Below are 25995 nucleotides of genomic sequence, written 5' to 3'. Positions count from 1 at the left end.
TCTCTCCAGCTCTGCGCTGCGTCCCCGACACCGCTCCTGAAGGGGTGGGGGAGACAGGATCGTGAATAACCCATCACTGAGGTTTCCTGTCATGAGGCTTTGTCACAGCTGGGAGTGTTCTGAGCATCTGGCTGTGACGGACCACCTCAGCTTGCAGCCCTCTGAGGGCCCAGAGCAGAGCTGGGGGAGCCGGCAGCACCCCCTGCTGCCAGTCCGGCCCGCCCCTCCCACCCCTGTCTCCTAAGTGGGGCCGGGCTCGGGGGGATGTGCTGGCGAGAGGGCCCCTCGGCCCCCTGTCCGCACTGCCGTTAGGCACCACCAGCTGTCACAGGGGAAGGTCGGGCCAGGGGAGGAGGCGAGACCCACTTCCTGAGTTTCAGCCTTGGGACACTTACAGCTGCTGTTCTTGTTTTAAACATTTCATTTGCAAATAACTGAGCATTTAATTATGTCGGATAAAGATACATGCTCTGGAGATTTATGGAATCATCGTGAACGCTGCAGAAACCACGCTCCGAGTGAGCCCACACTGGCTTTCTCCCCACGGAGATTTATGTACAAATGGCTAAGGGCTTATTTGAACAGCTCAGCTCAGGGATGGAGCTGGTGGTCTCGGGGACCGGCTGGCTTACGGCCGACTGTGGGGGCCAGGAACCCGTCGCTTGTCCAGTCCCCGGCCTCATGCCCTGGGCTGGTCTCCACTATGGCTTCTCCCCCTGCTCGTACCTACAACTTACCCTTCGCGGCTTTCTGGACGCCAGGGAGTGGGGTGGGACAGTCTGTGCACCTGCCCAGGCCTCTCTTCCTCTACTTCATTAAGATTTTATTTTGTGGGAACAGTGTTAGGCTTACAGCCAACTCGAGCAGGAGGCACGATGCCCTGTACGCCCCCTGCCCCCCTTCCTCCGTCATTGTCAGCATCCCCACCAGAGCGGGGTCTTCGTTACAACCAACAAACTACATCGACGCGTCATTATCACTCAGAGCGCGTAGCTGTTTTAGGGTTGGGTCTGCGTTTGGACAAATGTATGACAGGCACCCACCATCCTAGTGTCAAAGTAGTTTCTGCCCTAAACTTCCCCCACTCTTCAGAACTGGTCCCAGGCAAGCTTGGAGGCCCCAGGAGGAGAGGGAGGGGGTCTACGGGACAGGTGGTTTCCCAGACCCTTCCGGGCAGCCCCACCTTACCCTGATGTATGCAGACAGCGACGAAGTCCCACATCTTCTCTCTGTGTTCTTCCTGGCACCTCCTGGTCACTGAGCCCCCCACGTGCGTGGTGGACAGGGCCGGTCTGCAGCCAGGCAGGCCCGCGTCCAGTCCAGTCCTGTCGTCTCCCAAACGCACAACTTTAGGATGGCAGTTGGGCACCTGCCAGTGCCAGTTTCTCACCTGTAAAGTGGGGAGATGGTGGGAACTGTGGTCCAGGATGATGCAGAGATAGAATGAGGCCACTCCTGTGGAATGTTCCAGGCCCAGGGCCAGGGACACAGCATGTACTCAGTTAAGTGTCAGTCACTGGCTCTCCGTACGTCTCCTCAAGCCAGCTGCTGACTCACATGTTGCTTCAGTAAACCATTGTTTTTTTTTTTTAAGTTCCTACAGGCTAGGGGTGCTATCTTATGCTTTTGTGCAGTCCTCCAGCAAAATCTCCATCTGTCATTTATTTTCCATCTTCCATCCTCCATCCATCTATCCATCCATCATCCATCCTTCCTCCATCCTCTATCCATCCATCCACCTATCCATCCTCTATACTCACTCCATTCATCCATCCACCCATTAATCCATCAACCTCCGTCATCCACCCATCCATCCATCCATCCATCCATCCATCATCCATCCATCCATCCATCATCCATCCATCCTTGTATTCATATATTTATATTCATCCATCCATCTGTCCTCCCTACTCTGTCCATCCATCCACCCATCCATCCATCTGTCCTTAGCCATCCACCCGTCCATCCACCCATCCATCCATCCTTCTTTCCTCCCACTAACTCACCACCCACTCCTTGAGTACTTACTGCCCTGAAGAAAAGCCTGCATGTCTGGCTAGTGTCTGAACAAGCTACAGAAAGATATCCTGCATGTCAGGCCTTTCCATCCACCCTCCAAACACATGTTCTGATGAGTGAGTGTGACCGCACTAGAATTCTGTCTACAGCGGCAGCTCCAGGCACCGCTGCTCCGGAAGACACCTGTGTGCCATGTGGAGAGTACCGAAAGCCAGACTCCCACCTGGACATTCTGATGTAGCTGTTCTTGGGTGTGTGGCCAGCCACCAGCACCGCCGCCCTCCTCAGGCGGTCCTGGGGGAGAGCCGGACCCTGGGGGCGCACAGCGGCAGGAGCAGGTCCAGCAGGGACCGAGCATCCCGTCAGCATAGCCGATGCGGCACTGGGACATTCAGCCTCTCGTCCGCAGCCTGCCGGGACGTGCGGTCTGGGGTGGGGTGGGGGTACAGAGGAAGGTGTGTTTGTATTTGCTGGGTGAGTACATATCTCAGATGGACATATTTCTACCCCCCGTGCTCCCTGCCGGGCTCCCAGGGGGTGTGCTGCCAGTGGTACAATTCATGATGCTGTCGAGCCCACGCAAACGACCCAGACGCTGTCCTGTGGGCGCCAGGAGAGCCGTGGCTCCCAGCCTGGGCTGTGGCGGCCCGGGAAGGTGACCGGAGCCCTCTGCCAGATTGCCAGCCCCGAGGCCTCATTTCCATGCTGTGATCCCATGAGCAAATAGTTTGATTGTATTAGTTGAGGGTAATTTTTCACACTTCACAGTAGCTGCTCAGTTTACCTCTAGATTCTGCTGACGCTCCTAGGAATTTGCACAATAAAATAATGGGAAAACTACAACAACCAGTGAAGCTAAACCAGAAATCCCATTCAATCAAACTCCCAGAGCAGAGAGCGCTCACAGGCCCTGGTCAGCTTCTCCCCTGCAGCGCGCCCATCTGCGGGCTCTCCCCCGCCCAGGCCCACTCCTCTGCTTCCTGTTCCAGACTCTGTGTGCCACACGGGATCTGCCTGGCGTGGCTTTCATGTTGCGTGGCTTGGGTTTGATGCCACACGTATTTTTGAACCTCAGAGCCAGGCACCCTGTGTGGCGGGGGCTCCGACCGAGGTGGGGGAGGCAGAGGCCTGGGAGAAAGGCTGTGATGGGACAGCCTGGGGCCCTGGGCCACCGGGGCCAGACATGTGCCTGTGGGCACGGCCTGCTGGGAGTCTGGAGAAAGGAGAAGCAGCTCCGGTGGTCAGGGCAGGCTTCCTGGGCGAGGGGCAACCTTATTTGATGGGGCACAGGGGCGGGGGGAGAAAGGGTCAGGTCTCCTGTGCACGCAAGAAGAGGCTGGGAATGGAGCCCACTCGGAGCGCTGACACTCTCTACGTGCAGCGGGCAGGGTGGGAGCCCCAGGAGGTACGTCCACATCCTAATCTTAGGGAGCTGTGAGTCTTTGGGGTGTTGGTAAGGATTTCAGGATGCTATCATCTTGGGTTATCTGGGTGGGCTCTAAATGCAGTAACGGGAGTCCTTACAAGAGAGAGGAGTGGGAGATTTTGAGACTCAGACACACAGCGGGGAGAAGCCACGTGAAGAGGGAGGTGGAGACGTGGCCGAGAGCTGTGGAACCCCGAAGCCGCCAGGTTCTGGAAGAGGCAGGAAGCATCCTTTCCTGGAGCCTCTGGAGGAAGATGCCTGCTGACTCCTGACACCCGGATTTCAGACTTCTGGCTGCAGACTGAGAGAAGGCGTTTCTGAAAGCCACCTGCTCGCGCTGTTTCTGCGGCAGCCCCAGCAAGCTGTCTTCACGGGTGCCTCGCTCCCAGTCTCGTGTGCCTCCTCCAGGCCCACTCTCCCCTGCGCCCTGTGAGCTGGGCACCGTCCCCATGTCTCTGAGCCAAGCTGGGACTTAGAAAGAGCAAAGCCACGCCTTTGTAGTTAGGGAGGAAGGAGCCCCGTGGGACTGCCTGTGCCCGTGGGAGAGCTGGGATGACCTGCCCAAGGACCCAGGGCATTAGCAGGTGCGTGTCCCTCTCCCCAGCGGTGAGGTGCTGCTGAGCGGGGCCGGGGCCCTGAGAGCACAGGGGCTGCAGGTGACACAGAAGAAAGCAGACCCTGGGGAAGGGCCTGGGGCAGTGGCCGTGGGGGGATGGGTGGCTCTGGGGGTGACTGGGGGCAGCATTCTGCGCTGGGAGGTGTTCTAGTGCAGGGACGCTGAGGGGCATCCCAGTGGGACAGGGGTCGGACGGGAGGGCTGGGGCTGCGGGCTCCTCGCTCAGGTTCATTCCAGGGCACAGCCAGACGGTGGGGGAATGTGGGGGTCCTTCAAATAGCTTTTCAAGTATATAGGAAACATTTGCTAATTGGCTGCAGGAGCAACCATTAATCTGATACTAAATACTGTATAATTTTCCCTTTTGTTCAAAGTCAAGGACTTTTATTTATTTATTTATTTTTAAAGATTTTATTTATTTATTTGACAGAGATAGAGACCGCCAGCGAGAGAGGGAACACAAGCAGGGGAAGTGGGAGAGGAAGAAGCAGGCTCATAGCGGAGGAGCCTGATGTGGGGCTCGATCCCAGAACACCGGGATCACGCCCTGAGCCGAAGGCAGACTCTTAACCGCTGTGCCACCCAGTCGCCCCCAAAGTCAAGGACTTTTAAAAGCCCACACGGCCTCACGTGCCCACATCTCCGTCGCCTGGTGGTTCTGTCAGATCCCGCCGTGTGTCCACCACCGCCCGCCTGCGGGAGGAGCGGCTTCCCGCGTCCCGAGAAGTGTCTTGCTTGTATGAAGTTGTGCTGTCGTCTGGCTTGCTCACAGCACGTGACCTCCTGTCTCCTTAGGGAAGCTTGTGGTCCTTCCTCCGATTTCTGTTAGGATTCTCTGTGTCAACCGGCTTCCTGGGAGACTTGGTAACGATTTAAATATTTCAGCAGAGCAGATCGCCGTCTCCCGGTAAAACACGACGCCCTGCAAGGCCGCCCAAGGATCCGTGTGCTCCCTTGCTCCCAGCCTCACGCCTCCAGGGCATGGTGCCACGTGGCCAGTCCTTGCCAATGAAAGGCAGTTGAAAGGACACAGCCCTTCGGTCTGAGCGGACTGAGATCTGGTGTCCCTGCCCACGCTCTGTCTTTCTGTCGCCCACGAGCGGGGCTGGAACACACGGGCTCTGGCCCAGCCTGCGGGAACCCACATAGGAGAGGCAGCTGGTTTTCCTCGGGGCTGGGGGTTGGTGGTATGGCCAGTCAGAGAGTTCCTTGACAAGCAAACGGGGACATAGTGGTGGAAGTGGTTTTGCATTTCCAGCTCAGGGTGTGGTCTGCATCTTGCCCCTTGTGAATGTCCAAGCAGGAACCTGAGAACTGCCAGCTGGTCACTGACCCGTGCTCCCTGGACCGATATCATTCACGGCACCAACCACTCTGGAGTGACACAGGAGCCTCACTGTGCTGGTGACCCCACATCTCCACACACGGCTGTCGGTGCTGGGCCCAGGGTGGCTGCTCCAGCTCCTGCCATCACATCTGCATCTCAGTCAGCTGAAAGAGAGAATGGGTCAAAAGAAGAGCTGCCCATTACTGAGAAGAGCAATGAGAGGGGGGCACATTCCTTCTGCTTACGTCCCAGTGGTGAAAACTTAGTTGCATGCCACACAAGAGAGTCCAGAAAGTGTCACCTCTAGCTGGACAGCCATGTGTCCGGTTAAACCTCACGCATCCCCAGGTGTAAGGGGAAGTGGGAGCCTGGAGGATGGTGGAGCACCAGCAGCACTGCTGTGGGCGCCTCGTCCACCAGAGCTGGCCACTCGCTCTGGGTCTGGCGGGGACCCACCTGGCCGCCCTGGATCGCCGGGGGCAGGGTGAGAACCTGCGTGACTTTGCTCCCAAGGAGAATCCCGGGCATCACCGGGAGTGGCTCTTCTCAGTAGGGGTGCTATGTCCTGCGGGCCAGCCTACACCTGGGGGGAGAGAGGGGGGCGTGTGCCCTGCCCTCTCCCGCCACCCCTGCACCTCAACCACACTACTCGTGCTCAGGCAAAGTGCCCGGGCTTGCGGGACAGAGCATGTGGTTGCCCTCAGCGTGTCCCACGGGGTCTGCACGCTCGAGGGCATCATGCGGGTGCTGGTGGCGGGCACCCGGACCCCAGCCAGGAGGAGCATGCGTCCTGCTGGATGGCGCTGGATAACGCTTCCCCTCGCGGCCCAGCGGGCTCTGCTGCGCCCCCTCCCAGAGCTGCGGGCTGCGAACATGGACGCTCTATAGCAGCCCCACTGGCCACCGCCTCGCGGTCGGCAGATCCGCCGAACACGTGCACGAGGCTTCCGTCCCTCCCCCTCCTCAGGGACCTGGCCGGCAGCCAGTCCTCCGAGGAAGCAGGCGGGCGCCCAGCAGCAGGGAAGCTCACACCCGACGCTGCCCCCTCCGCCCCCAGCCGCCGGGGAGGGGCCCACGGGGGGCTTCCTGGAAGTGGAGGATTGGGGGATGGATGCAGCCAGCCTCTCTCCCACCCCCGGGAAACCATCGCTGGGGAGGACTCCCTTCTGTTCAAAAACAAACCAAAGCTAACCAACAAAAAGTACAGAAATATGTAAATCGGTAAGTAAACATCTCCCCTGATCCCAGCTAGTGAAATAAACATTTTAAAGAGTTTTGGGTAGAAGATAATTCATGTAAAGTGCCTGGATGGTATCAAAAATAAAAGCCTCCATGATAATTACCATTACCATCCCCTGTTTAGAGCACGCGGACACGTAAAGCGCGGCCACACGTGGTTTGGGAAACTGCGTCTTTCGTGGTCCTGCAGACAGCCTGTTGCTCTCACGGCTTCCTTCCCCGGGTCCTGCCCTCCGTGCGTCCCTCCGTCCGTCAGCATGAGCCCCAGGCGGACCCTGTGCACCACTGGGCATCCTCACCTGGGAGGTGCTGGCCCTGCACACACACCCACGCGGGCTCACACCTGTCCCGGGTGAACGCCCAGGCACTGCGGTCGGGTCGGGGGCGTGCATGCAGCACACACTTTCTAGAAGGTTCTCCCAGAAGCTGGTGTAGGTTTACCCAGCACCCCAGCACAGGAGGGTGAGCAGCGCCGTGTACTGGAGATAGAGGAGGCACCGAGGGACAGCACACACAAGCACACACGACACACACACAAATAGACACACCCAGGCGCACACACAGACACGTGCACAGACACATGCACACAGACACATGCACAGACACACATGCATACAGACATACGCAGAGACACACACAGACACATAGACACACATGCACACAGACACACACAGAGACACGTGCACAGACACACACACACACACACAGACACACGCAAACGCACACGTGCTCACATGTACGCACAGGTGCTGTCTCCAGGTGACCTCTCAGGGCCCAGGGCTCCTGAGCCTCACCCCAGGAGGGCGGCCGGCCGGCCCTAGGGGACATGGGGAGAACCCCACCTGGCTCCTCTGTCCTTTACACGGGTTTTCACCTGGACTTGTTACGCGCTGACGCCCTGACAGCCCTCTCTGGGCTCCGAGCCCCCACCTGGCAGAGCTCCGGTTCTTCCGCTCGGCTCAGGCGCCAGCTTCGGGTTCAGCGACTTCACAGTGTCACGGCCTGGGCTGAGGTGGAGAGGGGCCCAGCCGGAGCCAGCCCGGGACTTCAGGGAGTGTGAGTGGTCCTGCTTCCTTGCCCAGCCCACTTTGCTGGGGAAGGCCCTCAGCATGCGTCCAAGGGCAGGTGGGTGGACCCTGGAGCGCGTCCAGGTGGCCTTGCTCAAGGCCCTGTGTGGCGGGTGGAGAAAGCAGGGCTGGGGGTTTGGACCTGGCACTCAGAGGTCAAGCGCGCTGACTACCCACACGGTCGACGGCGCTGACCACTCACAGGGTCAAGGGCCACGAAAGGGAAACAAGACCTCCCCAAGAAACCCAGGGAAGTGCTCTCTGGAGAGACGGGGTGCTGAGGTCTGCTCCGGCCACCGTGGAGGGAAAGCGTGTCTAGTCTTTGGTCCTCGATTACTGGAGATCAGAGCACCCCCCTTCACGCGGCCCTCTGCCCCCGGCCGGGTATGCACAGCAGCTGCGGGGGCCCTTGCAGTCCTGCTGTCCTCCCTGCTTTTCCACGCGGCCTCTGACGGCCTCACATTGTAATGCTGGGGGTCGTCCTCTCGTTCACCGTGAGGGGCATTTCAGGATGATGACATCGAGGGGACAGCCTGGAGCTCACCGTTGCCTGGGTGACCCTGGGAGAGGGACACAGAGGTGGACCCAGCAGTCGCACTGACCACAAGCACCCTCCCCTGTGGGCACTTAGGTGGCTCGGGGCCGAGAGCGCAGGGACGGGAGGCTTTGGGGGCGTGCCTCCTGCAGGACGTAGGGCCAGATGGCAGGAGGCAGCCTCCCGGCGCTCTGGGGCAGCTGCGTGGGGGGGGGGGAGCGGGGTGGCTTTCCTTCCCTAGTCTCAACACCATTTAGGTCACAACCTGCAGGGGTAACGGCTCAGTGCTAACACGGGGATCCCCGGGGACGATGTACAGGGACGGCATTTCTCAGCGACATAAATCGATGCCACAGAAGCGAGGAGACAGACGACAGGCCCCCGAGGCCGACTTCCCTCCCAGGGCCGCAGCCCAGGACATGTGGGCTCCCCCTCGGCTACGCCCCTGCGTCGGCAGGGTGGATACTCCTGCCACCACCATTTCATAGATAAGGGGATGGCGGCCCTGAAAGATGCCTGATTCCCCCTGGGTCACCTGGTTTCAGAACCTGGGGTTGTGTCCTGGACCCTGCAAGCCCAGCAGAGTGGGGATGAGGGGCAGACTGCTTCCAAGACTGGGCTCCAGGAGAGCCCCCGAGTGAGCCGAGGACAGAGCTCAGGGCAGGCAGGGGCAGAGCATGGCTTCTAGACATTTCCAGGCTGGGCGGGGCCTGAGGACAGATGATGTGGGAGGAGCTGAGGGCAGGAGGGGCTGTGCCGGGCATCGTGTCCACCCTCGGTGGCTCGGACAGACTTGCCTCCCGTGGGCTGTACTGTGGAAGTCACCGATACCGTCATATTTCTAGAAATTAGCTCTGGAATCTAATTCCCACGCTCCCTCTGTGCCAACTGGTGAATGAGGTCTATGGTCGGAGAGGACACACAGACGTATAGCACTGTCCGGAAACCCACAGGACAGCGTGTGTGCCCTTGGTGCCCACGTCCAGAACCAGAGCCATCGGTGAATTCTGTTAATTCCACGGATGTGGAGAGTATCGGTTCCACTGTGCTTGGGGTCCCCCTCTGGAGGTGGGGCAGAGCGCGTGCGAGGCTGTGATCTCGGGAAGAGGGATGGGGCCCCAGGTGGGCAGGGAGGGGTGAGGCAGAGGTTGGAGGCTGGGGCTCGGGCCTGGCCTGGGACATGGATCCCGCAGCCTGTGGGGCCCCACGTCCCAGGCCGCAGCTTGAACAGCGAACAAACAGCATGCCACTGGCGAGTCTGTCCCACGACGTCGGAGGCAGCCTCGCGGGTGGTCACTGTTCCCAGGAGGACAGACACCAGGCCGCAGGTGTCACGCGGGGTCAGGGATCCTTCCACTTCATGTGCAAAGTCCCGGTACTAACCTTGCGGTCGGGCTGCTTCCTGATGGAGCCTGAGACACGGCCCAGCTCACACGTCTGCTTCCTTCAGGTCAGACAGTAAACAATGTTCGAGAAAAGTTCGTCCCGCGGGTCAAGCGAGAGCATCCTCCCAACACCATCAGGTCACACGGGCTGCTTTCAGCTTCCTCCTGAGTTGTGAGGTGCAGGGACCTGCAGGGACACCGCGGCGACAGCGTGTGGCACCTTCCACAGCGGGAGGCGCAGGAGGGCGGAACCACGTGGCTTCCCCGCACCCAGCATCTGTCTCCGTAAGCGGAGGCTGGAGCTACAGCAGGCAGAGAGCCGGTCCAGGATCGAGCAGGGAGGGAGATCGTCAGGTGCACAGCAGACGGCTGGGCTGCCGGGGCCTGGAAGGGGCTTGGCAGCGCCGTGGGGGGTCCCGTTTCAGCCCAGCTGCAGGTCCTTCCGGAGCAATTCTGGAGGAGGCTCCTGGAGGTGGCCACATGGGAACCGCTCTGTGCTCCAGGCCCGTCCGTCTGGCGCCTGATTTGGAGTGGATGGGCGAATCCCCAGCCCGGGACAGGGGACCCTATGGCTGGACGGCAGCCGGCTCCCATGCAGGGACACGGGGCCTCATACAGCGGGGTTGTAGGTCAGCGTCCAGCTCCCGGGGCTGCTCCAGCCCAGGGAAGCAGGCGGGGCCTGATCGTGTGGTCATGGTTTGATCTGAAGTATCCGTGGACGCTTCACTGGCCCCCAGACCCATGTGGGGCTTCTCTTCTGCAGGGGCCAGTGTGGGAAGGGGAGGAGGCCGTCATGGGGCCAGGCCCACGGTGCGGTCCAGCTGGGTGAGGTCGGGCGGGAGAGCGGGGGGGTCAGGTGAGGTCAGAGGAGCAAGTGTTGGTGGGAGAGGCTGTGGAAAGGAACATCTGGAAGGAGCTCCCTTCCTGTCCCCTTTCTTCCATTCCAGTGACCAAAGAAAAAGTTGATTCATCCCTTGTATGTTAATTCAGGTCTGAATTACTCGCTAACCTGCACCTTTCTGAAGCAGGCCCCCTGCTAGGTGCTGGGCCTAGAGGAGAGGGTCAGGCCGCTGGGGTCCGTCTGCAGGAGGGGCCCCGCCGAAGCCTGGTCTCCCTGGGTTCTCTAAGCCCACGGCCTCTGCCGTGCTCCGTGGGGCCGGGGGCTACAGAGGTCTAACTGCCTGGCCAGTCCTTCCTCCGCTCTCCCAGGAGCCCTCCCCCCTCGGCTCTGCACCCTCTTGGGGCTCCTTGGGTGTGGGGTGTGGGGTGTGAGGTCCGGGGTGCGGGGGCGGGAGACCTGTCTTCCCTGGATCAGTGAAGGGACAGACCATGCGCACCTGTGTCTGGGCCAGCTCCCTCCCGTGCTGCCTGCAGTCCATGGGACCCATGCCCCACCCCCAGACCCTCAGAAATACCTGACGGCGATTCCCCAGGAGAACCAGAGCTTGGCGTCTGCCTTGCGCCCGGGGACATGGCGGCCCACGACCCATCCCAGAGGGGGATGGCACTGGGTCCACCTGCGTATTTGTCTAGTCATGCCGCGGCCATAGGTCTGGACGCTGCTTCCTCACGGCAGTTTCCCAGGCAGCGTTAGCATCGTAACCCGTCGTAGTCTGAGGACAAGGTAGCAAGCAACACTCCTCCGTCAGCCTTTAGCTGAGCTCGGTCTTGGTTCTGGTGGATTTTTGAGGTGGCTCCTGTCCGCAGGTGACAAGGGGCTCCACTCGGGGGACACTGTGCCCCCCACAGGCCACCCCTGCCAGGTGGTCCGGGGTCGGTGGACTTGGTGCAGGGACCCGGTCCGGGAACGAGGAGCACTGACGAGCCCCCTCCCCGGGTGTGAGGGGCTCTGGGGTCCCCTCCCTACTGGTCGGCCCTGGGGCCAGACACCCGCCCCTGCACACACCCCCGGGACGTCCACTGCTCCAGGGCACCCTGACTCCGGGACGAGCAGCCTGGGGACAGTCTATAAAGCATCGTGGGATTTCTGTCCCGCGCCCCAGCCGCTGCCGGGGCAGAGTCCTGTCGGGGCTCGGGTGGAGCTGTCTGGTGTCGAGGGGGGCTGGCTGGGTGCACTGGGGGCAGGAAGGCAGGACAGGACCAAGTGAAGTCGAGGAGAAAAGGCAACATGGCTCCCACAGCAGCAGGTGGTCAAGCAAGGTGGCCAGCCGAGAACTCAGGAGGAGGTGGGGACCGGGGAGTGTCCTCGAAGCTGAGGGAACACAGTGCTTCCAGCAAGTAGTCCCTGTCAGTGTCTGGGGACCCAGAAGACCCAGACCTGGAGCTTCCTCAGGTCGTGTTTCAGCAGGGGACAGGAAGGGACAGGAGGGGACAGAAGAGGACAGGAGTCCCAGAAAGAAGCCAGTCCCTGGAGACAGGAAACTAGTAAGAGGGTGTCTAGAGCAAGGGGTGGCCACCTCATCTGTTTGTCGGACTGTTTCCTCCAAGTGTTTTAAAGAGCTGGTCGGGACTGATTTTACCCCAAATCCACCCAGGGCTGCCGGCCCCAGCTCCGTTCGCCCTCAGGGCAGCGAGGGTCCTGGAGACGTGGGTCCCCACCCAGGAGCCCAGTGTTGGGGCTGCACATGTGGGAGCCAGCCGCCTGCCCTAGGCTCTGCTGCCGAGACCGGAGCGCACTGACAGATGTGCGACGTTCACACGAGACGATGCTTTCCTGTTAAGAGAACCCTGAATCATAACGGGCTCTGAATGCCACCTGCTCCCTCGTCCCGTCTGCCCCTGACCATCCCCCTTGGGGCGCCTCTCCTGCTGGCTTCGGAGGTGATGACTGAGATCGCACACTCCGCCGCGTGTCTACAAGGACATTGACGGGCTCTCCAGGAGATTCCTGCCGCCTCTTTGCCAAACCTGCCGACCCTCAGAGCACAGCGTCAGCAGTAGGGAGCCGCGGGGGCTGCGTAGACCGGGGAGCAGCGGGCTTCATGGGCTCCGGATCGTGCCTGCGGTGTTGACAGGCTGGCCTAACAGCAGGAGGCAAACGCACACATGTGCTCACATGCGCACGCAGGAACACGGGCACGCGCACATGTGGGAACACATACCCCGCATGCATGAACACGCACGAGCACACGTGTGCACACTCACGCACACCCACAATTCCGTGTGTGGGGCGGTGTAATTCCCAAGGCCCGGGAGGCTCCCACCCCACTCCCAGCTCCTCAGCACCCGTTTCCTCGGGAGCTGCAGAGGGCGCTGGGTGTCATTGGTCGACAGGGCGGCCGTGGCCCCAGGGGAGGTGGGCTCCACGGGCATCCCCAAGATTCGGAGACCAGAGGCTGGAGGGGTTCCCTGCCCCCACTGCCAGCATCCAGGCCGCAGTCCGACCCCGGCACGCCTGGGTCCAAACGCCCCACACCAGCAGACCCAGCACTGGATCTGGGGCCCAGGCCTCTGCCTGCACCCGTTTCCAGGTCTCCCGCCGCCCCAGGCCACACACGTCGCGTCCCGTCCAGTCTGCCGGGAGCACAGAGCGGCCTCCAGTCACCTGGGATCTGCTCTGGGACGGGGACGCTTCACGTCTGCGGGAATGGCTTAGACGTGCAGCTGCAGCCAGCTTCTGAAGGACAGCACGTCGGGAGTGTTCCTGGATGTTGGGCACACTTTCTCGGAGGCGTGTGAGATGGAAGCATCCTTATGCCCCTTTCACATCTGGAATCAGAGGCAGCTTGTCCTCAGCTGCTTTCGGAGGAACCTGGGGGGTGAGGCAGGCCGGGTAGACCCCATGGCTCAGTGCGGGGCCTCCATGGGCAGGTGGAAGGAGCGAGGGGCCAGGTCTGTCCACCCCAACGTGGTTCCAGGGGACAGGGCCCACCAGGACCGGGACGACCCCCTGGAAATGCTCTTGCCAACCATGGACGCTGGCAGGGCGTCCCCTCTCTTCCCATCCGCGGGGCAGCGATGAGGGACCAGCGTCCAGTCAGACACTGTGGCCTCTGCAAGGAGGGGTCCCAGCCCTCAGGGAGGGTCCTCCAGGCCCTGGGCAGGTCCCACACTGGGGCCGGTTCATGCTAGAACACCAAAGTCCTGCCTGGTTCTCCTTTGCCCTGCCACCTGGGCTCAGTCCTGGGCACCAGCTGTTCTAAGATTCTGTCCTGACCAGAGCCGACCCCCAGGCCTTGTGATGGGGCTCCTGGGGCCCCCTGAGCCCCTGTGTGTGCTCACTCACGCTGCCCTGGAGGCTTGGAGCCTCCCCATCCTCTCCCCGGCCTCCCTGCCTCCTTCTTCTCCCTCCTTTGGAGCCCACCCCACGTCTTGGGCACAGACCAGCCTGTGCAGCTTCCTAACTGACCGTCCCCCACGACTCTGGACCCGGAGCCCCGAGCACCCCTACCTGGGGATGACCTAGTCCAGTCACTTTGAGCACAGATCGCAGGACGCCCCCGTTATCCGCCTGGTTCTTGCTCCTGCCGCATCAGAGCGCTTCGCGGCACCTTGTTCTTCTTGGTGGCGTCTTACCAGCAGCCGTTTCCCCTGGCGGCTCATCTCTCAGGCCTGGCGGGCTTGCTGGTGACACGCGGAAGCCTGACACAGCTTTCGGCCTCGGGGAAGATTGGGTGGAGCCGTGTGTCCGAGGGAAGCAGCGTGTGTCCTGCCCTCACCCCGGCCAAGCAGGAGAGGGGCCGACAGCCTCACTCATGCCCCCTGCTTCTCCGTGTGCTCGGGGGTCTTCTCATCACCCCCTGTGCTCAAGGGGGCGCCGCCATCTCTGTGAGCCCCGTGGCTAACCTCGAACCCCTGACCTGGGCAGCCCAGGATGTCAGGAGGACGCTATGGGCCCATGCGGGACCCTGCTGGTTTGGGACATGGGTGGACATCAGTCAGCTCGTGTGAAGCGTGAAACCCAGAGCAGGGACGGGGCTGCTGCTGCCCAAGACCTTGGACGCGGTGTGTGGCCCCAGAGGCCCGTCGCCCCCCAGCATCGGCCGCTGCACCTTGCCCAGCAGGTCAGACACCATGGCGTCACCTCTGGCGCCTACTGTTGGCTGTATGGGAGCGGCCCCCAAGGTGGCCCCGGACGGCGGGACAGGCCAGGCGACAGGGGTCAGGAAGGGGCTCCTCTGTCCATATAGGACGCTCCTGGGCCCACCAGCTCTCCCTCAGACGCAGGCTCCGTCCTGGTGTTTCCAGACCACAACCCAGAGAACACCAGGAAACACCGCCTGGTGTTTCCAGACCCAGCTCCGTGTGTTCGTAGACGCGATAACCAGCCCTCACGGCTCTGCAAACACCTGACTTCTCCCAGATATCGGGGAGCCCGGCGCTGCTCCAACTGGGGAACCCTCCGAAAACACATCGGGGGCTGTGGTTATAGGGTCCTCTTCAGGCTTTCCCACGCACCACCGTTTGTCTGTGGGTCCAGGATGCCCAAGCCGGCGCGTCTGTGGGCTCCGCGAGAGGCCGCTGTGAACGCCGCAGGCAGGACTCATGTCCCTGAACCGTCAAATCCCAGCAGTGGGAGAACGCAGCTGGCCCTTGGTGCGGAGACCCGCTTTCCTGAGAGGGACTCTGGGGCCTCGGTGGCTGCCTGCAAACACTCCCACCGGGCGTGTCACCGTGAAGGGCCACGCTGGCACCCTGGGGCACAGGGCATGGGTTTCCAAGGCCCCGGCTGCAGCGTGGGACCCGGGGACAGTTCCAAGCTCGCGCTTGTCACACCCCTTGCCTTCGTAGATGAAGAGCGCGTCTGGAAAACTCCGCGAGTCTGTGAACGGCTCTTGAATAAGCCGCAAGGCTGCGAACGTGGCTCCCCTCCCATCACCAACAAGACGAAATGATCCTGGCGACCTTCTGCTCTTGGCAGACGCGAAGCTGGACCTACGTCATCCCCTGTGGGAAAATGAGGCCCCGACGTGTTTTGCACATTTGCTGACCTAGAAGTTTCTGCCACGGAAGCCACTCTCCCAGAGACGAGGGGAGACCGGGAGGGGGTTTGTGTGTTTCTTTATCTGTCCTGACGGGCATCGCAGTTTCCTCTGTCAAACCCACCTTGGGAAGCAGACTCCCCACGCCCCCAGCACCACTGGCTTAGCCTCAGGCCCTGGACCCTACGTGCAGCGAACCCCGGAACGGGCTTGCTCCCCGACTCCCCTCCTTCACATCCCGTGTCCACCAGACTCTGTGCTGGAGCCGCCTTGACTTTACAGAGCATCCCTGTGGATTCCCTGTCCCGCCCCCCGAGACGAGAGCACCCACGCTAGGGACTGCGGGCCTTGCCCAGACTCCACCGCGCCCCCAAGACGGTCCCCGTGCTGCCCAGGTCCTGTCCCGGCTCCGAGCTGCATGGAGTGGCTCCGACCGCGGCTCCTCTGGGCGTGACCGTCTCCGTGAGCGCCAGTCAGCTCCCCTCAGGACCAGCGCCTCTCTAAGGTGAGTATTTCTGAAGTTTTCACATGAGGAGGCGGGTTCTGGGTTGTGGGGAGGAGGACCCCAAAGGGAGGTGCCCTCCATCCGCTGATGGGGACACCGCCAGCTTCGTCCCACCCGCTGACTTCAATCCTGTTTGCTTGCTTTGCTTTATTTTCTGTGTGGTTCGTAGCTGACCTCACACCGCAGGCCTGAGAGCGACGGACCTCGATGGGCACTTGCAGGGTGCGCCCGCGGAGCCTGGCTCCAGCTTGCCCGGGCTCGGGCTGTCCTTGACTGCACGGCACAAACGAGCCGGGATACTTGGGGGCGGACGTGAAGAGGGGCACCTGGGTCTCGGTTTTGCCTATTCTGGGTGGACGGACACACAAGCCTGCAGACAACAGGCGTCACCAACCTCAGGCTCGACTCCAATCCAGCCCCCACCCCCCCGCTGTCTGGTTTGGCAGCAGCTGGGGCGTCCCCACCTGTGGGGACTCTGCTTCCTCTCTTCCTCCGGCTCCCATCCTGGGACGACCCGTCCCGCCAGGCCGCTTCCAGCTCACAGCAACAAGGACACAGCACCTCACCCTGTGACCTCTGCTTCCGCCAGCAGGAGACACCGCACTTCTCGTGGCCCCGCGGCCGGCAGGGGGGGCATGTTGGGGCTGGTGACCTGGATGCTGGAGCAGCCGGGGACCCAGTCCCAGAGGAGGAACATCGTCACCGAGTCACAGGCAGGAGTGGGACCCTGTGTGTCTCCGCTACGGGTCCTGACTGGAAGGAGTGCCGGACCCTGCATGGGGGTCTCCCCCGGCACCCCGGCAGCGGCCCTCCGGCTGGAATGTTTCCAGGGTCAGAGGCCGGTTCCTTTACCCCCGGCTCCGGGCGGTTCGGCTGTTCAGTTCTTCCGTCGAGCGGAGTCGTGCTTCCCTGTAATTTCCACGCGGAGTGACCTTTGTAGCGACACAGAATCAATCCGACAGCTTTGCTTCAGGGCTGCCCTTTGGAAACTCAAGCAGAACAGAGGAAAGGACTCTCCCGTGTCCTGCAGGCCGGCGTTCTCCGGCATGCCACCGCGCACGTCACAGGCCTGGCTCCTGCCGCCTCTAGACCAGCGTCGCTGAGCTCTGAGCCCGCAGGTCCCACCACCCGGAGTAGCCCCCGTGCCTTTGCAGGTGGCGCCCCGGGCTGGCCATTGGCTCACGCTGGACGCAGCCAGAGAGGCTCCCTGGAGAGACAGGCTGGACGAGCGGTGAGTTCAGCACCTGCTTCGCGGCTCCCTGGCCTCCGTGGCGCAGACCTCAGCGTCCGGTTTGCCATCCTCACCGCTGCCGGGCTCCACGGCCTCGGGTGAAGGGGCTGCTGGGAACTCGGCTGTGTGGTGACCGGCGATCCTTAAACGGGCTCCGTCCTCCAGCTGCGATCCTGACCTGACCTGAGGGAGGTGGTGGTGACGGCTCAGCCTCGTTGCCGAGCGTCCTGGGTGCCCAGGGAGCGCGTCCACACCTTCCTCCCGCCCTCTGCAGCGGGCTGCACGCACCGGACTCCCCCGGGGTAGCGTCTCCCGCTCTGCCTCCCCCTCCCCAGCCTGGGGTGGCTCCGGGATTTCAGCTCCGGAAGTGGCTCTGGTCCACCACTCCCCACGCACAAGCCTCTCACCCCCACGTGCACCTCGAGCACGTGGCACCCTGTTCCCTCCGCGTGACCCTCTCGCCACGTGTCAGTCACCAGGGTGAGATTTATCTTCGTTCTGGTTTATACACTTTCCCGGTTTCTCTATTGTCCCCACCCTGTGCAACGCAAGCCCCAACCCGCCGTCCCTGATGCCACATGTCCCTGATTGCTGGGAGTTGTCGCCTTCTATTCTCTTCTCCTCTGTTGGTTACCGACGACTCCAGCTTCGTCTGCAGTCTGTCTCCTGAACGTCTGCGTGAATCCATGGAGGGGATCTGCGAGTTGCTGCAAGCCCACTGTGCGTGGTGTTTGCAGGACACACTGTGCGTCCTCTCAGGAGCTGGCTCTCCACTGTTCTTTCTCCGTCACGCCGTTGTCTGGAGTCAGGACTCTGCTCGAGCCAGTTTTGTTTCCTCTGTCTTTCTGGGCTCACCACCCTCCAATCCAGACTCAAGCTGCCCCACTGTGTGCAAAGACAACGTCGTGTCCATTGGGACTCGTTGGCCACTTCCCACCTGCTGCCTGGTAAATCCCAGCCTTGCCAGCGCGGCCACACGGCCTTCCAGATCGGACCCCGGGCTGCCCACCACCGTCTGCGCGGTGATGGGTGCCCTGCTCCGACTCGCCCACCCGCCTGCGCTCTCCGTGCCTCCCGCACTTTGCAGGAGCTGTTCGCCCCATGCAGACCACTCTCCATACCCTCGACTCTGCCCGGGTGTCTCCAGCTTACCCTCCAAAACTCAGCTGAGGAAAATCCCACACTCATGTCGGCTGATCCTTCTCAGGCGCCGTGGGAGCCCGCCCAGCCCCCTGCTCCCATCCCCAGTGCCTGGGCGCCGTGGCTCGCATCTGCCTCCGTCAGACGGCGTGAGCTCAGAGACGGCGGAGATCAGAATGCCTGCTTCTCTTGCATACGTGCAGAACCATCCATGGGCCTCTCTTCCCGTGTGTGGCCCCGGCTGCCTCCCCGAGCTCTCCAGGTCAGGAGTCCTTGCTCCTGGACCCACTACCCAGACAAAGGCAAAGCCCTTTTCCTCGGTAGTCATCTTGGTGATGACTTTTTGACTCTGAAAACAAAAGCAAAAGCAACAAAAGCAAAGACAAACGGGATGATATTGAACTAAAAAGTGTCTGCACAGCAAAGGAAACCACCAACAAAATGAAAAGAGAGCCTACGGAGTAGGAAAGAAATTCGTCGTGTGTCCAAATAAGGGGCTCATGTCCAAAATATTAAAAGAACTCATACAACTCAATAGCAATAAAACAACAATCTGATTAAAAAATGGGCTGATCTCAATAGACATTTTCCCCAAAATATACAGATGGCTGACAGGTACGTGCAAAGCCGTCCGATACCACTGGTCATCCGGGACGTGCCAATCAAAGCCACAGTCCCACCTCACACCGGTCAGCACTGGTACAATCAACAACGGAGGAGACCACAGGTGTCGGTGAGGACGCGGAGGGAGGGGGGCTCTCATGAGCCGCCGGCGGGAATGCAAACTGGTGCAGCCCCTCTGGAACACGGGGTGGAGGGTCCTCAGAAAGTTAACCATAGAACCACCCTACGACCTAGGAATTCCGCTTCTGGGTATTTATGCAAAGGAAACAAAGGCACGATTTCAAAAAGCTATCTGGACCCCATATTCGCCGCGGTGCTCTCTACAGTCGCCAGGACACGTGTCCATGACGGATGAAAGGATAGAGACAGGTGCGTACCCCTGAGCTGTATCTCGAATTTGTTTCTGTGTGGTGCGGGCACCGAATGTCTCCCTCACGTAACCCCCAGCAGCTCAGCCCTCCTCTCCTGCCGCTGGAGCGGCTCTGGAATCTTGTCGCTGGGAATGGGCGAGCGTGTGCTTCTGGACTCCATTCCGACTCACAGGTCCACGTTCTGCAGACACGTATCGTGCCGTCTTGGATTGCACCACTCGGTGGTGAGCTGGGAGTCAGGCAGCGGGTCCTGAACCTCCGTCCCCTTCGCGATGTTGTGTTGGCTATTCTAGGTCCTTGCCCTTTCCGGGTGTTTCTTGGAATCGGTTTGTCCGTTTCTACAGGAAGAGGTAAAACTCTTGCTTGGGTTTGCGTTTGGGTTGGGATTGATTTTAGCCCTAAATCCCAGAAACTGTGGATGTGAACGTACTGGGGAAAAGGGTCTTTGCAGAAAAACCAGCACGATGGGCGTTCTTCTAGAAAGGGGAAATTCTGCGCAGAGACACACATCGGGGGTGGTGTGGAGACAGGAGTCCCATGCCCGACGTGGACGGGAGCGGGAGGGAGGCCTGGAACCGCAGATGCCGGCCCGCTGCCCCCTGAGGTTTGGGCTTGCAGCCCCCGGAGCGTGGATGGCAGGTTTTCTCAGAGGTTTTTTCTCGCACGTTTCTCCTTGACTTTGTTCCTGGGGAGGCTATGTTTTTAATGACACTTTGAATAGAAAGAGTGCTTTCAGTGTTTCCGTCACCAACTTCTGTCTCTAGTATTTAGAAATATAATTGAATTTGCTGACGACTGTTTCCCATGAAGTCGTTAAATTCACGTCGTCTTTTTCAGGTTATGATTCCTTCGATTTTGAAGCTCGTGGTCATGATGTCTTATTCTTATCTGTGAGAGGGTTTGATTTGCTGGGATTTCGCGGAGGATTTTGTAGCCCATGGCCCTCAGGGGTACGCGGTCTCTGCCTCGGTTTCCCTGCGACACCCACCTCGGGTTTTGGATTTGCGCCGCGCCGACCAGTGGGGCTGGCAAGTGCTCTCTTCTTCCCTGTTCTTCAGACGTTTCCCTACGATCGTTGCCATTTCCTCCTCTGTGTGGTAGAATTCCCCCATAAACTATGAGTTCCCGGAAACTATCTTGGTTGGAAGTCTTTTTTTTTGGTCTCAGATTTTTCATTTCTTCTTTTGTTGGTTTTGCTAAGTTGTGCTTTTCTTGTTGTTTTTTTTCCACTTTAGGTAAGTTGTAGAATTTATTGTTTGAGATGTTCCTTTATTGTCTTTTCAATGTGTGGACGAGTCCTTCCAGTGATGGGTGACTTGTGTTTTCTGTTTCATTCATGGCTCGAGCCGGAAGCTCATCATTTATACTAATCTTTGCAAATAACCGCCTTCCGACTTTGTTCATTTTCTCTCTTGTCTGTTTTCTATTCCATCAGTTTCTCCTGCTAATACCTTGGGTTTGATTTGCTTCACCCCTTAACTCCAGAAGGTGGAATTATATATAATTGAATTCATACACTTCCTTCTTTTAGCTCAAAAGTCTCAGTCTGTGGGTTTTCCTTAAGCGTGGACTTAGCTACATCCCAACATTTCGGTATGTTTAATCTTCACTCTTGTTCCTAATACTCCTTGTCAATTCTCTCTGACCCATGAGTTGTGTACAAGTGGGCTGTTCAGTTTTCAAATTGATAGGTGTTTCATGTCACCAGCTTGTAATCCATTTCTGTTTTAAGTCGCTCGTGATCAGAAGACCAAGTCTGTGTGATTTTAGTCCATCGCACTTGATTGAGACTTGTTTAAGGTTCCGTGTAGGGTGTGTTTCCACGACTGTCCCATGCGCGTTGGGAAAGGGCATGGGTTCTGCTTTGGGTCGCTCACACTCCAGAGACGGATCGATTTAAATGTGTTAATGGTGTGGACACTCCTGTAGCTCACCGCTCCACGATGACTGTTTTTACAGACATGACCGCCTGTTAGGTTGCCGGGAGACGACCGTCACAGCCTCCCACGAGAACCGTGGATCTCTTTCTCTTGTAATTCTGCAGACTCCCACTTCAAGGACCTGAAGCTCAATGTTTTGTGCATACCCGTGGACGAAGTCTGTCTCTGAGCGCACTGTCTTCCCTGCGTTCCCGAGCGCCCCCCTTGTGTCTGACGTCAGCACAGCCCCTGCGGTGTGTCCCTGTGTCCTTTACCGTTGATTCCCTGGGTTCTTCGTATTAGTTGTATCCCCCGTAAACAACATGTGTTAAGAGTCTTGCTGTTCACCCACTCTAACTGTCCCTCACTTTTAATTGGAGTTTTAATCCATTTATATTAAATGACTACTTTATTTAAGTCTGCTGTCTTTCTATTTTCAGTTTATCCCATCCATTCTTTGCTCCTCTTTCCTGCCTTATTTTAGATTAATTGAGTATATTTGACTATTTTTCTCCTCTTCTAATGCCTTTTTTAATAATAATATTTTTTATTATGTTATGTTAGTCACCATACAGTACATCCCTGGTTTCTGATGTAAAGTTCCATGATTCATTACTTGCGTATAACACCCAGTGCACCATGCAATACGTGCCCTCCTTACTACCCATCACCAGTCCATCCCACATGACTCAGCCATCAAAAAGAACGATTTCTCAACATTTGCTGCAACATGGACGGGACTGGAGGAGATAATGCTAAGTGAAATAAGTCAGGCAGAGAAAGACAATTATCATATGGTTTCTCTCATTTATGGAACATAAGAAGTAGGAAGATCTAATGCCTTTTTTTTTGTTTTACTTCATTGAAGAATATTTTATACACGGGAAGATGCCCCAAGTTCAAGTGTATAATCCCATGAGTTTTGTGACCACTACCACCAAGATACGGAACCCTTCTCTCAGCCCCCAAAGTCTGCCGTGCCCTGTGTTGGCAATCCACACGCCCGCGCCAGCCCCATCCACGCAGAGTGCTTTCTCTTGCCCTAGCTCTGAAGTTTCTAGAATTTTGTGTGAATCCGATCGTGCAGCGTTGGTGTTCCACGTCTGGCTTCCTTCGCGGAACATAACGACATTGAGATTCATCCAGGTTGCATTGGTGCAGGTGACATTTGCGATTTTATTCTCGCGCTGCGGACGGTATATTCCTTCGCACAGACACACCACGGGCTCCTGTGCACACCAGCTGATGGGCACTTGGGTTCTTAGCGGTTTCTAGTTATCCCAAACAAAAGTGAGCTGCGTGAGTATTCATCCACGAGTCTGCGTGGGCCCACGTTTCCACTCTTCCAGAAAGCACCTGCCTCGGATGGGAATCACTGGGCCGTGCGGTGAGGGTGCGTTGAGCGTGTACAGACCGCTGAGCAGTTTTCCGAAGTGGCTGTCCTACTTCGCGTTCCCACCAGCAGCCGTGAGAGTCCTGATCCCTCGACATCCCCAGCAGCTCTTGGCGCTTCCGGTCTTCTAAACGTTCACCATCCCGGTGGGTGTGAAGAGGTCTGTCCTTAGGGTTTTACTCTGCATTCTTCTAAAGACTGAGCGAGGTTTAGCGTCTATTCATATGCAGATGAGCCACATGCTTATCTTCTCAGGTCGAGCACCTGTTCAAATATCTGCCCAGTTCTTAAGTGTTTTGTTTACCATCTCATTATTGAGCTGTGAGGGGTCGGTAGAGAGTCCAGAGAGAAGTCTGTTGTATACGTTTTACAACTTTCCTTTTCCTCCTGGTCTGTGGTTTGCCTTTTCATTTTCTTGTGCGCTTTGAAGAGCAAACATTTCAAGTTGGATAAAGTCTCCTCTATCAGTTGTAAATTTTTCCTAGTTCAAGTTGTTTACTATCTTGCTAAGAAATCTTTACTTAACACAAAGCCACTAACTGTTTCTATTACATGTTTTTCCCAAAGATGGTGGTTTTATCAGTTCGATTTAGTTGCATGATTTATTTCAAGTTAATTTTTCCATGTGGTGTACGTGGTCACGGTTCCTTATTTCTGCACACGCGTGTGTACTCTTTGTGGATACTTCTTGAAACTATTGTTCTTTTCTAATGAATTATCTTGGCACCTTTGTCAAAAAAATCAATTAACCATATTTCTGTGGGCCATCTTCTGGATTTCAGTTCTTTTGATCTCTACGCCTGTCTTTCTACCTGGATTCTGTCCCTGCTGCTTCTGTGTTCTGTGTGAGGCCCGGCACTGTAACTCCTGCAGCTTTGTTCTCCAGAGAAAAAATAAAACGTTGATTGGGATGTTGGTTGAGATTGCATTAAATCTATAAATGAATTTATCGAGAACTCCTGCTTTAACAGTAATTTTTAATCCAACTCGTGGTCATGGTTTCTCTCTCCATTTGCTGAGTTATCGCGGAAGGCAGAATAGCGCCCCCGCCTGGATGTCCAAGTACCAATCACTGGAAACCGTGACTGTTCCTAGGTTCTGAGGCAAAGGGACTTTGCAGATGTGATTAACATGGGGCCCTGGAGAAGAGAACACGATCCTGGATTCTCCAGGAGGGCCCTATGGAACCAAATAAACCTTTAAATTCAGAGTCTTTCCCTCTGTGGTCAGAGGAAGGTATAACTCAGGAAGAAGAGTGGGAACAAGGAAACCAGTGGTTTGTCTGGCTTTGTGGTTGGAAGGGGTGCCACGAGCCCGTGAAAGCAGGTGGTCTCCAGGACCTGGATGATGCAAACAGATGCTCTTCCAGTGTCTCCAGAAAGGAACACAGCCCTGCTGACACCTTGATTTCAAATAACACAAACATATCTTGAACATCATAATAGCTATTGTAAACGGATTTTAAAAAATCAATGTTCAGTTGTGTGTTGCTAGCATTTAGAAATACACTGGTTTTCTTAAAGTGACCTTAAATCCAGTAACCTTACCACATTCACTTACAGTTAGAATAGGTTTTTGGAGATTCCTTGGAATTTTCTACATAGACAATCATGTCACCTGCACATGAAGACTGTTTTTCTTTTTTCTCTGCAAACTAAGAGGCTTGTATATCCTTTCTTGCCCTCTGAATGGGCTGGGGCCTGTGGGAGAGATGCTGGGAGGGGATGTTCCTGCCTTGTTCCTGGCTCGGGGGAACTTGACTCAGTCCCCTGCACTATGTCAATGTGGGGGTCCTTGTTTCCGTCCTGTATCACACCGAGGACCCCCTACTGTCCAGGGTCCTTGTTTCCGTCCTGTATCACACCGAGGACCCCCTACTGTCCAGGGTCCTTGCTTCCGTCCTGTATCCCACCGAGGACCCCCCCCTACTGTCCAGGGTCCTTGCTTCCGTCCTGTATCACACCGAAGACCCCCCCCCCACTTTCCAGGGTCCTTGCTTCCGTCCTGTATCACACCGAAGACCCCCCCCCCCACTTTCCAGGGTCCTTGCTTCCGTCCTGTATCACACCGAAGACCCCCCCCCACTTTCCAGGGTCCTTGCTTCCGTCCTGTATCACACTGAGGACGCCCCCCCCCCCCACAGCTTGCTGAGATTGTGTTTGCTTGCGTTTTGCATGCACGTTTCGTAGACAAATGCCTTTTCTGTATTCCACTTGTTTGTTCTCTGTTGATAGAGTACATTATATTAGTTGAGTTTTAATATTAAACCAATCTTGCATTCCAGGGATTACTCTCATTTGGTAATGATGTATTATCCTTTTAATACATCGACGGAGTTGTTTTGCTAAATATTTTAAAAGATTTTAACATCAGTATAATCGATGCTGGTCTGTGGTTTTCTTCTCTTCCAATGCCTTTGTCTGATCTGGTTTCCGGGTGACGAGCTTCAATGCCTTTCTCGTCCTGTTTCTGAGACTGAGCTTTGCTGGACTCCTGGACCTCATCAATTTGGAATCTTTTTGAGCATAATTACTTAAACTATTTGCTTTGCCCCCCTTCCCGCTCCCCCCGTCCCAGACCCCAGTTTCATGTATATTAGGCTCCCCAGTATTATCCCCAAAGTTACTGCTTACTTGTGTCTTTTTTTAGCCTTTTTTTCTCTTTATGCTTCATTTTGGATAGTTTTTAGTGGATCAGTAAAATTATTTTTGTGCAGTGTGTCATCTGCTCTTAATCCCATTAGTAAACTTTTCTTCTGAGACGTCGTTTTTTATCTCCAGAAGTTTTGTTAGTATATAGTGTATATGTATATATAATATAATATAATATAATATAATATAATATAATAATATAGATCTTCCATTCCTTTCCTAATGGTGCTCGTGTGTTTCGTATCTTCTCAAATGTGTCCAGTACATTCATAAAAGCTGTTTTAACACCGTCTATTATTTGCGTTATTTCTGTGCCTGTATTTACTGTTCAACACTTGAATAAAAATTCAAGGTATGCAGAGCCGCAGAAGTGTGTGAAATGTTGGGCATTGTGAATGGTTTGCTGTTTTTGGCTGCACTTCACTGTATTCCTTCACTGCTGTCGGACTAGCCCCTGAGATGCCGTTACACCCCTGGGCACGTTTTCCACACTTGCTTTTCAGTGTCGCAGGGGTGCGAGTGGAGCCATCGTGGGCGGGCTGGCGTGGCCTCACACCGAAGCAGCAGCCCCTGGAGGGCCCTGTGTGAGGCCGTCTGCATGTGAGGGCGGTCTACTCCACCACCAGGAGTGCAAAGCCTGCCCGGCCTCAGGAGCCCCGGGGCCC

This window comes from Ursus americanus, chromosome 17 (genome assembly GCF_024610735.1).
Source record: "Ursus americanus isolate L20-20 chromosome 17, mUrsAme1.1.p, whole genome shotgun sequence".
Taxonomy (NCBI): Eukaryota; Metazoa; Chordata; class Mammalia; order Carnivora; family Ursidae; genus Ursus; species Ursus americanus.
This window is presented reverse-complemented; position numbering follows the sequence as displayed.